This window comes from Pelophylax lessonae, assembly GCF_965119305.1.
Source record: "Pelophylax lessonae genome assembly, chromosome: 6".
Taxonomy (NCBI): Eukaryota; Metazoa; Chordata; class Amphibia; order Anura; family Ranidae; genus Pelophylax; species Pelophylax lessonae.
In genome coordinates this window covers 214,719,231-214,732,067 of record NC_138773.1, presented here as the reverse complement: position 1 = coordinate 214,732,067, position 12,837 = coordinate 214,719,231, and positions in this window count along the sequence as shown.

Genomic DNA, 12,837 nt, shown 5'->3' with positions numbered 1-12,837 from the left:
TCATATGACACCGGAAAATGGCTAATTGGGCCCAATTTGGACATTTTCACTTAGGGGTGTACTCACTTTTGTTGCCAGCGGTTTAGACAATAATGAGTTATGTTGAGGGGACAGCAAATTAAGCACGGCCAGTCCATCACCTTTTCCCTCAGCTTCTTTAGCAAGGCAGTCGTCGTCTTGGAGGTGTGTTTGGGGTCATTATCATGTTGGAATACTGCCTTGCGGCCCAGTCTCCGAAGGGAGGGGTTCATGCTCTGCTTCAGTATGTCACATTACATGTTGGCATTCATGGTTCCCTCAATAAACTGTATCTCCCCAGTAGCGGCAGCACTCATGCAGCCCCAGACCATGACACCCCCACCACCATGCTTGACTGTAGGCAAGACACACTTGTCTTTGTACTCCTCACCTGGTTGCCGCCACACACGCATAACACCATCTGAACACCATCTGAACCAAAAAGGGTATATCTTGGTCTCATCAGACCACAGGACATGGTTCCAGCAATCCATGTCCTTAGTCTGCTTGTCTTCAGCAAACTGTTTTGCGGGCTTTCTTGAGCATCATCTTTAGAAGAGGCTTCCTTCTGGGATGACAGCAATGCAGACCAATTTGATGCAGTGGGTGGCGCATGGTCTGAGCACTGACAGGCTGACCTCCCACCCCTTCAACCTGTACAGCAATGCTGGCAGCACTCATATGTCTATTTCCCAAAGACAACCTCTGGATATCATGCTGAGCATGTGCACATTTTCTTTGGTTGACCATGGTGAGGCCTGTTCTGAGTGGAACCTGTCCTGTTAAACCACTGTATGGTCTTGGCTGCAGCTCAGTTTTAGGGACTTGGGAATCTTCTTATAGCCCTAGGCCATCTTTATGTAGAGCAACAGTTCTTTTTTTTAGATCCTCAGAGAGTTCTTTGCCATGAGGTGCCATGTTGAACTTCCAGTGACCAGTATGAGAGAGTGAGAGCGATAACACCAAAATTAACACAACTGGGAAAATGGCTAATTGGGCCCAATTTAGACATTTTGTACTCACTTTTGTTGCCAGCGGTTTAGACATTAATGGGTGTGTGTTGAGTTATTTTGAGGGGACAGCAAATTTACACTGTTATACAAGCTGTACACTCCACTCACTACTTTACATTGTAGCAAAGTGTAATTTCTTCAGTGTTGTCACATGAAAAGATATAATAAAATATTTACAAAAACGTGAGGGGTGTACTCACGTTTGTGAGATACTGTATATGTGTGAACCTAGCCTAAGAATTCGTATGCTGCAATAAAATACATTTTTCGTTTTTGTGTTTTTTTACCACTTTAAGCTCAGGATCAGCCGCAGTAGCAGTAGAACAGACTTTTCAGCATAGTTTTGCAGGTGGGTGGGAATCTCAAGCAAGTCTGACCTTTCTATACATTTAATGCCCAATTCCTATATGTTTGCTGTTCCAGTCCATGCGTATTTACACGTGTTATACAAACCACTTCATCAGCCAGAAACATTTATGTTTTCTTAAGTATGCACACAAGACTTCTGAGAGCAAGTCAAGCGTGACCGGGGGATTATATGCAGGCAGTCTCCAACCATTATCCCTTATCAAAACTATGATCAGAACCTGGGGAAAATCAGATTTCATGTGCACGTTTACTACTGATCAATATGACACCATCCACTTCACTGCTGTACATGACTACCCTTATCCCACATTTAGTAGATGCTCTGGAATGATAAACAAGCCTTTTTTTTTTTTTTTAAATCCCTGACTCCCAGAGACTATTTACACTCTGCATCAGTATGGCTAGATTCTTTACCGATTGCTGTTTAATGGGGCTTAAACAACAACAATCGAGTGTAGTTTAGGGTTCAAACATTCACCAAACATAAGAAAAAACATGCTATGCTGACTTATGTTGCAAAAGGTAAGCTCAAGAGGGATCTCTTGCTATTACCTAGACTTTAGAAAGTATTTACTAGATCTCTATCACAGTATATTTTTATTATAACACACCTGTCACAAGCCTGTGCAATTTAAACTAAGCAAATGATGAAAAAATGCATAAACAAAAAGTTTCCATCACTGAAAACCAAACATCAAAAAAAGCCATGTCAAACTCAAATCTAAGGAGCAGGCTACGCAACAGTAATTCATGATAGCCCATTATGTTATATTAGCAATATAAAATGGTGTAATAAACAACAAATGAAGTAGTGGCCAAGAGAGGGTTAGGAAGCTCCATGGCAGTGTATTCTTTAGAGCAGGGGTATTGAATTAAAATTTACAAAGGTCCAGTCAATAAAATATTCTTCCAGCAGAGGTCCGAATCACATGTTTGTGCGATGGCCACCCTGTATCCTCGCAACCAATCACTTGCTTGTTAACTTGGATAGCCCCCGTCCTCTGTCTATAGCTGTCCTGTCTCCAGCTGTTGGCTCTGTGAGACTGGCAGTGGTGATGGCTGTGGGCAGAACAACTCTAAAGGGTGGGACCGCAGGGGTCCGGATGAGACATTAACTGGTTCCGGATCCGGACCCCGGTCCGCCATTTAGTGATGCCTGCTTTAGAGGCTCCTTGTGGCAGGAGTCACTTTGGGTGGGGGGGGGGGCAGTTGCGGAATCCAGCTTACCTTAGAGAGGTTGGGAAACTTTTTTTAAGCTCCCTTGGCCCCTCTTATGTGTAAGTCTCCCTATGACTATTAGGGGCAGAGTGTGACAGAGAAGCCCAGTCTGGTCTGCCCGAACCAGACTCACAGTACAACCACACTGGACTCAGCATTTCATTTTACCCCTGTTATTCTGGGTCTTATATGTGTGGTTTGTTTTCAAAGTTGGAGAGGCTCCTTCACTTGGGACAGTAATATTTATCAACAATACCCCTCCGGAAAAATACTGTATATGAAGATAAAATTAATTCCTCCTTATCAGACTACTGGTATATTGTATGAGCTTTGCCTCATAGCCTGTTGTAGGCCGTTGTCGTGCAGTCTGCGATTTCTAATTAATCAAAGCATTGCTTAGATGTGGATTCCATGGGTGATTGGATCCCCTATTGTTTCTGTCTGTCTGCTAGTATTGTCCCCTCCACCTAGGCATGGTTAAAGTGACTAGTTAACCACTTCTGGACCGGAAGATTTTCCCCCTTAATGACCAGGCCATATTTCGCAGAAAATTGCGTGGTTGTGCGATGCTGCAACTAAATAAAATTGATGTCCTTTTTCCTACAAATAGAGCTTTCTTTTGGTGGTATTTGATCACCTGTGTGATTTATATTTTTTGCTCTATAAACAAAAAAAGAGCGAAAATTCTGAAAAAAAATATATATATATTTTTCACATTCTGCTATATAACATTCACAAAAAAAAATGTAAAAATCAAAATTTGTTAACATTTTAGGCCAATTTGTTTTCTGCTACATATTTTTGGTAAAAAAAATCGCAATAAGCGTATTTTGATTGGTTTGTGCAAAAGTTATTGCGTCTACTAACTACAAGAAAGATTTATGTCATTTTTATAGTTTTTTTTTTACTAGTAATGGCGGTGATCTGCGATTTTTTTTTGCAGGACTGCAACATTGCGGCAGACAGATCGGACCCCTGACTGACATTTTTGACACTTTTGGGGGGACCAGTGACATTACTACAGTAATCAGTGCTAAAAATATGCATTGTTACTCTAATAATGAAACTGACAGGGAAGGGGTTAACAGTGTGGGTGATCAAGGGGTTAAATGTGTACCTAGGGGTGTGTTTCTAACTGTGGGGGGGGGTGTGGCTTGACCATAGAGGCCTGTGATCCTATATAGAAGGATCACAGGAGCTCTTTGATCATTCCAGGGAGAAGAACAGTCAGCCGTGTTTACAACAGCTGTCCCTCCTTCTCTCTCAGCAGGGAACAATCGTGGGTGCCAGGCGGCAATCTGAGCCGCCTGACCCGTGCATCAGCTTCCCCACGGCGCGCACTCGCCCCCTAGCTGCAGGCACGTGACCGACGTAGCCCTATGTCTGTTTGCCTGTGAGAGCCACACTGCCGCAGTAAATACATGGCGTGTGGTCAGCAACCGGTTAATTATATCCCTGTCTATGTGCTCAGTTACTGAATTACATTTTTTTTTTAAGCTTGAATGTACCCATGTCTCAGGTTACTGAATGTACAGTTTACCCCGCCCTGTGTCATTATACAAAGATTGTTCCAGAGTGTATTTCTCTTTGTGCCTGTGTTTCAATAAACAGTTGATGCTTTGCTCCACTCTAGGCTATGTCTTGACAAGTGACTGGGCGAGCTAAGGGGTCTTGTATCATGCTGGTACTGGGCAAGGGAAGCCTATAAGATGGACATACTCTTCTTGAGCTGATAGCCATTTTCTAACAGAAATCTCTTTCTTCCTTGTGCTAATTTGTGTTTGGTCCATGCCATAGTTAATATGTTCCAAAATCTTCAAGGGAGACAACTCCTTGACTGCCCACTGACCAACGGCGCAATTAAGGAATAGCACACCACTGGCACTATAAACAAACAATAGGTATATAATGTCCAAAACCATATAGACAGCACAGGGGCGTAACTATAGGGGTCGCAATTGTGACCTAGCCCTATACTTCATGTGGCTCTCCCTTACACCTGGATAGGAGGGGCAGAAGGAGCACTGATGGCGAACTTTGGCACCCCAGATGTTTTGGAACTACATTTCCCATGATTCTCAACTACACTGCAGAGTACATAAGCATCATGGGAAATGTAGTTCCATAACATCTGGGGTGTCAAGGTTCACCATCAGTGATACAGAGGAACCAATGTCCTTCATTTTTATCCTGCATCTGCTGAAAGCGTGCTTCTCCTCCTCTCCCACCCGCAGACCTTCAGCGGTTGCAGGAGGAAAATAAAGGCAGTCGGTAGAAATGTGCGGGACAGAAAAATGAGTTGCATTTTGAATTTGTTTGTTAATTTAATAATTTTGTTTCTTTATATGCGTTATGTTAGAATGATCCATTTTCGTGATTCGTTTCATATATTCGTTATTTTCAAATCAAAATCGAAAATTTGAAATAGAAACATATTACAATAAATACAACAAGATATAAAAGTGCAAAAAGATGATGATTCCTACTTAGGCTGCTTTATAGAATAGAATAAAACTGAAAAGAAAATAGAACATTTTCTATTCTATTCTTTTATATCCTAGTCTATTTTTTTATTCTATTCTTTTATTTATTTTTTATTCTATTATGTGCCATTCTGTTTTATTCTATTCTTTTCCAGAAAGCAGACTAGTAGGAATATCATCCTATTTAAATGTTATACTCCAATTCAAATTCATTTTTTTAAATCAAATTTAGATATTTTGTGTCATTATTTATTTATTTCAGATTCCTTGAAATTCGTTACTATTGGGATTCAGAAATATCATTCAAAGTTTGATTTGTAACTAAACGATTCACACATGTCTAGGCATCTGTTCCTCTATATGTCGCTCCTATCCAGGTTTATTGTCTTCTGCTGCCCCCAGGCTCCTGTGTGCCTCCCTGGCCCCCGCCTCCACTTTCAGTGCTGCCGGCTCCCCCAGCCCCCCCCCCCTCGGCTGCTGCTGTGTCAGTGTGGAGAGCAGGGAAGGGGCCAGTAAATATATAATCTACCGGCCCCTTCTTTTTCTGAATGGACACAGTGAGTGATCAGTACCAATCGCTCCTGTGTCCATTCATAACGGAAGCATAATAAACTGTGTATACAATGCCTTGAAATTTTACACATATCATGTTATAACCAAAAATGTAAATGTATTTTATTGGGATTTTATGTGATAGACCAACACAAAGTGGCACATAATTGTGAAGTGGAAGGAAAATGATAAATGGTTTTCAATTTTTTTTACAAATAAATATATGAAAAGTGTACATTGATATACTTGGGAAATAATATGAATGCTAATTTTATGGAAGATGACTCCCTAAATATCTCCCCAGTGCTGGCGAATAGGACAACGAAATTTCATGTGTGGGCATCTTTACCCCTTAACCTCATTGGACGTATAAATATGGTAAAAATTATTTATCTTCTGTGAGCCTCCCCAACTTTTCTCCTAAAGCGATTATTTCAACATATAGATTCTCTTATATCTTCATTTATTTGAAACAAACCACATCAAAGGATTTCTAGGGCCTCCCTTCAAGCACCTTTGCGGGGCGGCTTAGCTTCCCATGAATTTCACAATTATTTTTTAGCCTCCAAGTTGACTTATGTGTATAATTGATTTCACCCAGATGCTCCTGACCCCTCCACCACTCTAATGTTAGCTCTTCAAGGTACCTCCAGGGGGCTCAAAGATGAGGTTCACTGTCGGGTACAATCATTGTATGGGAAATGTTGCCCCATGGATGTCTTTTTTTTAACGTGGTCCACGGCAGGAAAGCTCCTCTCTGAGGGTATAGATCTCCTTATATCGAATGCACCATTTTGGCGCAACTCTAACTTCAAGGAACTTTACAACCACCCAGATACGTCTTGGTGGATAGCTAAAGGGATTATTTACTTATCTCAGGTGTATGTGGAGGGAACCTTTATCTCATTTGATATTCTAAAAGAGTGGGCTGATGTGTCTAATAAATTATTTTTCAAGTACCTCTTACTACGTCATGCTGTGCAAGCACAATTTGGACTGCTGGCAGTGGACATGACCACATCTCCTTTGGAACATCTTATGGCAGACCCTTATATTGATAAATTGTTAACTACATTTTATAATGCCCTACAATCTGCAGGTCCACGCCCCTTTGCTTCCTCTTGTGGGAAATGGCAGGCATATCTTCCCAATCTTGCAGATGAAGATTGGGAGGAGGTCACCGAAACCTTCCTGCAAGATGGTATTAGCATGGCTGATAAACTTCTACATTTTAAATTGATTCACCAGTTGCATTACACTCCTGTTAAACTGATTTGTATGGCGTTGACAGACCAAGCTTGCTGCCCTAGGTGTGGGGAAGTGTCAGCTAACGCTTTGCACATGTTTTGGTCCTGTCCAAACCTGTCCCCTTTTTGGGCTGAATTATTTGACATGCTAACAACCCATTTTAGCCTACTAGCTCCCAAAACTCTGGAAGTTTGTCTACTTTGTGTTATAGATAATCATGCTCTACTTACCTGTAAGTGTATTATGTTTTGTCTGATATTTTTCTATGCAAAAAAGGCACTGCATTGGAAGGATGCAGCTCTGCCTACCTTGCCATATGTCTGCCGTTTGATAAATCAGGTGCTGTCTTTGTACAAACCTATTTACAAGGGGTGAGCCTGCTCTAAAAATTTCAGTAAAGTGTGGCAACCATGGCTGGATAGCACAACTTCTCAGGTGGTAGATCTGGTCTCCTCTCAATTGTCTCATTAATGGGTCTGCTATAAACCTTCTTTTGAATTTGGAGAGAGCACTGCATGTATGTATGTGTGTGTGTATTGTATGGGGTGATTGTATGTGTAGTTGTTCCGTTACCTTGTTTGGTTGCTATGGCTGGCCCAGGTTTATTGTACAAATAACTCAGACTATTTTTTACCAATGGAATTGTTATTCCACGAACGGTCTAGAATGTATTATTCTGAGTTGTACTTTTGATGGGCTCTGCGTAGCGGACACTACTGCCATCACCATGTTGAGATGACATCTGTTTGTTATTTACAGTCTTCATTTGTAAAACATAATAAATGCCTTTAAAAAAAAATTGTGAAAAGTGTGGGGTGCATTTTTATTCAGCCCCTGAGTCAATACTTTGTTTTACCAACTTTCTCTGCAATTACAGCTGCAAGTCTTTTTGGGTATGTCTCAGCTTTGCACAGAGTGACATTTTTGGCCATTCTTCTTTGCAAAATAGCTCAAGCTCTGTCAGATTGGATGGAGAGCATCTGTGAACATCAATTTTCAAGTCTTGCCACAGATTCTCAGTTGGATTTAGGTCTGGACTTTGACTGCGCCATTCTAACACATGAATATGCTTTGCTATAAACCATTCCATTGTAGCTCTGGCTGTATGTTTAGGGTCTTTGTCCTGCTTAAGGTGAACCTCCACCCCAGTCTCAAGTCTTCTGCAGACTCTAACAGGTTTTCTTCTAATATTGCCCTGTATGTGGCTCCGTCCATCTTCCAAACAGCTCTGACCAGCTTCCCTGTCCCTGCTGAAGAAAAGCATAGCCACAACATGATGCTGCCATCACGTTTCACAGTGGGGATGGTGGGTTCAGGGTGATGTGCAGTGTTAGTTTTCCGCCACACATAGCGTTTTGCTTTTGGGCCAAAGTTCAATTTTGGTCTCATTGTACCAGAGCATCTTTTCCACATGTTTGCAGTGTCCCCCACATTGCTTCCGGCAAACGGGACTTCTCATGGCTTTCTTTTTGCCACTCTTCCATAAAAGCCAGATTTGTGGAGTGCACAACTAATAGTGTGAACAGATTCTTGCCTCCTCTGGACCACACACAGATTTTTCCTTTCCCCACAGATGTGATATATTTAATCAACTAGGAACTCACCAAGTTTACCACTGCTTGTTGGAGATAAGGAGACTTTTTTTCAAACCATCCATGGATGAGTCTATCAGTTTTGAATAATATTCCTTCTAGTCCCTCCCCATTTTCCTTACCTAGGGAATCCATCACCTACACATTGATCAGTATACCCTCCAATATCTACTTTACTTGCATATATACTTGCACTTTATGATACCAATTTGGTTTATCTTGCCTAAGTGGAGGGTGAGGGGTGGCTGTGTGCATGTTTTTAGGTGTGTGTGGTGTATGTCTTTGGTACCATTTTAGGAATTTGCTATCTTGCACAGACTTTTTGATCTGTTATTTTTTGTTTTGTGTTTTGACAATTAAAGTATACATATCTTAGAAATCCGGCGAGTGTTTGTTTATTATCCCAATTTATGTTGATTGGGTGGTTGAGTATCAAATCAGGTTTTTTAACTCAGTGTTTCTATTGGTTCTTTACTGGTATACTCCCACCCTTTTTTGTGGCATTTTTTACGCTCTTTACAAACTTTTTCATGTGTTCACCAGGGATATGTCTTTGAGTACCTACTTTTCTCTTTTCTTCAATTTTCTTTAGCCAACAGAAATCTATCCATGCCATGAAAGGGCTAGTTGGTTGTGTTTTCCTCCCAGGTCAAAGTTTCTCAGTCCACACCTGCAAAGAGACATTTTCCCTGAAAGCAGTTGGCAGAAAGGGGGGTGGCTTAGCAAAGCCTAAGAAGCGCTCTCTTGAATGTGTTTGGTGGGCAAATTCTATTGTGCGGGTAGCAGCGTATGCAGGTTTGGCATGCCTGGTTAAAACGATCAGTAGGTCTAGCTACAGACAGCTGAACTGAGGAGTATTGAAACAGAATTTACTCAAATTATTGGTACATAGAGGTACCTTCTAGTGCCCACAATACCATGCTATTAGTTCACTTAATCAAGACCAAAAAAAAAGGAACTTTAATAACATTATTGATTGTTTTTCTTAAAATCCTAAGTACTGCGGAGCTATAGTACACTTGCTTGTAGAGCATTGTCCTCTCTACTTTGCACGTTGCCAATAAGAAACTGCTTTAAAAGATCACATTTCTTCTTTGTCAAGTTGTTTTGGGGAGGTGTGAGCTTTTTGACTCCCATTATCACTGTAATTGCACATTTTAACTTCCCTGCAACAGCACATCTCTTGAAACGATATGTAATCACTCAGCAGTGACGCCCCTAAGTTGAACACCCTTAATTTTATTAGTGAAATTGATCCACTCATGGTCTCAGCTGCCTACATATTTTTAGCATGCAAAACACCAGAATCAGATTGTAGCTGTATAGGATTCACGACTTTTCAGATATTTTTTTTTTTTTAGTTTAAAATAAGGCTATTTCTTTTTTTTTTTTTTTTTTTACACACGTTTAGCTACATATTAGGAAAATATGTGCATGCTTGCAAAGCTGCAAGCACCTCTCACTTTTTTTTCAGCAGTTGTAGATCTGCTTTGTAGGTCCTGCAGAAGGACTTGGTATTTACTATGACCTCTGAGCTGAGTGTCACTGACAAACCTCTAGAGGCCATAGACTTTTCTCCACCTCTTTGTGAGTATGTATATACTTTCCTGGGCAGTGTTTGGCTCCTCCCACTCCCTTCTGCAGCATGCCTACATTGACCATGCCCTATAATCTGACCAGTCTCTAAGCAATCCCTGTAGTATCTGAGTGCCCCCACACGCCATTTCTCTAATGTAGCAAAAAACTAAAAAAACAATGAATGAATGAACCTTAAAGCGGAGTTCCGGCCTCGGATAGGTGTTTTTCACTAAAAATACCCCCAGGACAGTCAGGGCTAGTGTATTCCACAATGGATAGCCTCTGAACTGTCCCAGGCTGCACTCACCTTTTAGAAGAAATACTTGCCTTGAAAATTTCTTCTCAAGAGCTGCCATCTCTGGTGTGGGCAGCTGAAGCCAGCGCGTCCTCTTCTACATCCTCTTCCGTGTCCTCTTCGGCCCCAAAATGCCCTGCACCGGCCCCGCTCGTCACTTCTGGGCATGCCCAGAAGCGGTTTAGCAGGGAATGACGCGCATGCACCGGAACGGACGAGCGGGGTCGGTGCAGGCGCATTGATTCCTGGGAGCGATGACATTCAGCTCCCAGGAATCAATGCAAGCAGGAAGTGACGGCGCGGGCCATAGAAGGAGGAAGTGGAAGAAAGGTAAGTATATTTTCTTCAATATCAAGGTAATTAAAAAAAAACATTGGGACTTTCCATTTGTTTTTTAGGTAGCACTGAGCAAGCGGATGGCCTAAAGTGGATTTTGAGGCTGGAACTCCACTTTAAGCAGTGGCTTAATAGCTATCCACACGTTTTTGATAAGACTGCAAAGAAAGGAGTAGGAAGCATGGTGGTAACACACACCCTAACTTGTCAGGATTTCTCTAGCTGTGAGGGCCGAAGAAGAAAAATCCACTGATTACCCTAATCCATGCTAAACAGCATGGACGGACAAATCTCCCACTGTTGGCTATAGTATTCGGACAGCTGGCACCAGCGGCTGTCAAAACATTGACTGCAGCGGATTGGCTGCAGTCATTGTTTGGATGACTTTTCAAACTGAGTGGTGTCAACAAGGCCACCCATGGCTTGAACTTCAGTAGATTTGCAGCTTAACCCCTTCGCACCTAAGGGTAAAACAAATCGAAATGCCTAAGGCCAATTTTGACATGGGTTAGTAAAACCATACATATCTTCACAACTTCTTTGTACATCCAGGTTGATTATACCTTGTTTTTTCCAGGACATATTGGGCTTTCATTTGGTGGTAAATGGTAATGAATATCTCTTGACTTTTTTTTTTATTATTATCAAAGAAAACTGTCACAAAATGGTAAAAAAAAAAAAAAGATGTATGAGTGGATGGCAGAGATACCACACATGTGTATATTATTTGTTTATATCCATAGTACAGTCGAGAAACAATAGTGCACATTTTGCTTTTTTTTTTTTTTTTTTTAATCCTACCTAAAACACACTGACACTGATACTAACTAATAAAAAAAAAAAAAAAAATCCTGTCCAAAAAAAATGGATTTTTGTAAGATCTTACCGTAAAATCCTTTTCTCTTAAGCTCATTGACAGACGTAGTCTTCTTGATTCTCAAGAGCTGGGTTATGTTGTCTCCGCAGGAGTAGGACTAGGCAGAAAGACAAAACGTTCTGGCTCCACCTTAGGGGCAGTCCCTGAGGGTATATCCTCCCTCTCTCTGCTACAGGGAATCAGTTCTGTTTTAAAGCAGTACAGAGAATTTAACCCAACCCAACTCAATGATAGAGGGGCGGGTACTACGTCTGTCAATGAGCTTAAGAGAAAAGGATTTTACGGTAAGATCTTACAAAAATCCATTTTTCTCTATCGCTCATTGACAGACGTAGTCTTCTTGATTCTCAAGAGCTGGGACATCCAGAAGCAGTGCCACAAATGAGGGGTGGGATTGACAAAATCAAATCCAATCTAGAAGGCCCAACCGGTGCCAAACTAGAAGTTTTAAAGGCTCATTATAAAACAAAGAATGAGACTAAAGAAAAATTTTCCAACGGAAAAAACCCTCGAGGTAGACCACTGGTCTCCTCAAATTGCGGCCTGCAAAACCTTGCGGCCAAACGAGGCATCAGACGATGCCATTACATCAACTTTATAATGTTTAGTAAAGGTATGCACCGACGACCAGGTAGCCGCCTTGCACACCTGGACCACTGACGCCTGATGGCGAAAGGCCCATGACGCACTAAGTGCCCGAGTGGAGTGCGCCTTAACAGGGAACGGGGGCTCCCGACCCTTAATAGAATAAGCCTGTACTACCGTCTGTCTGATCCATCTGGAAATGGTCGCGGCAGATGCAGGCAACCCCTTTTTGGGTCCATCTGGGATCACAAAAAGTGAATCCGTCTTGCGAAACGAGTCTGTCGTTTTCAAGTATACCCTGATCGCCCGGACCACATCCAAGGAGTGTAAAGCAAACTCTCGCGGATGACTGGGCTTAGGACACAGGGAAGGTAACACAATTTCTTCATTCAGATGAAATTCTGAAACCACTTTTGGTAGGAAGGATGGATTCGGACGAATAACCACCTTATCTCTATGAACCACCAGATATGGTGAACGACAAGATAATGCGGCCAGTTCTGACACCCTGCGTGCAGAAGTAATAGCCACCAAGAAGGCCACCTTCTGGGACAACGTGGGTAGAGGAATCTCCCTAATATCTTCAAAGGGAGGTTTCTGAAGAACCTACAACACTAAATTAAGATCCCAGGGGGGTAACGGCGCGTGCACTGGCGGAGCCAGATGTCGCACC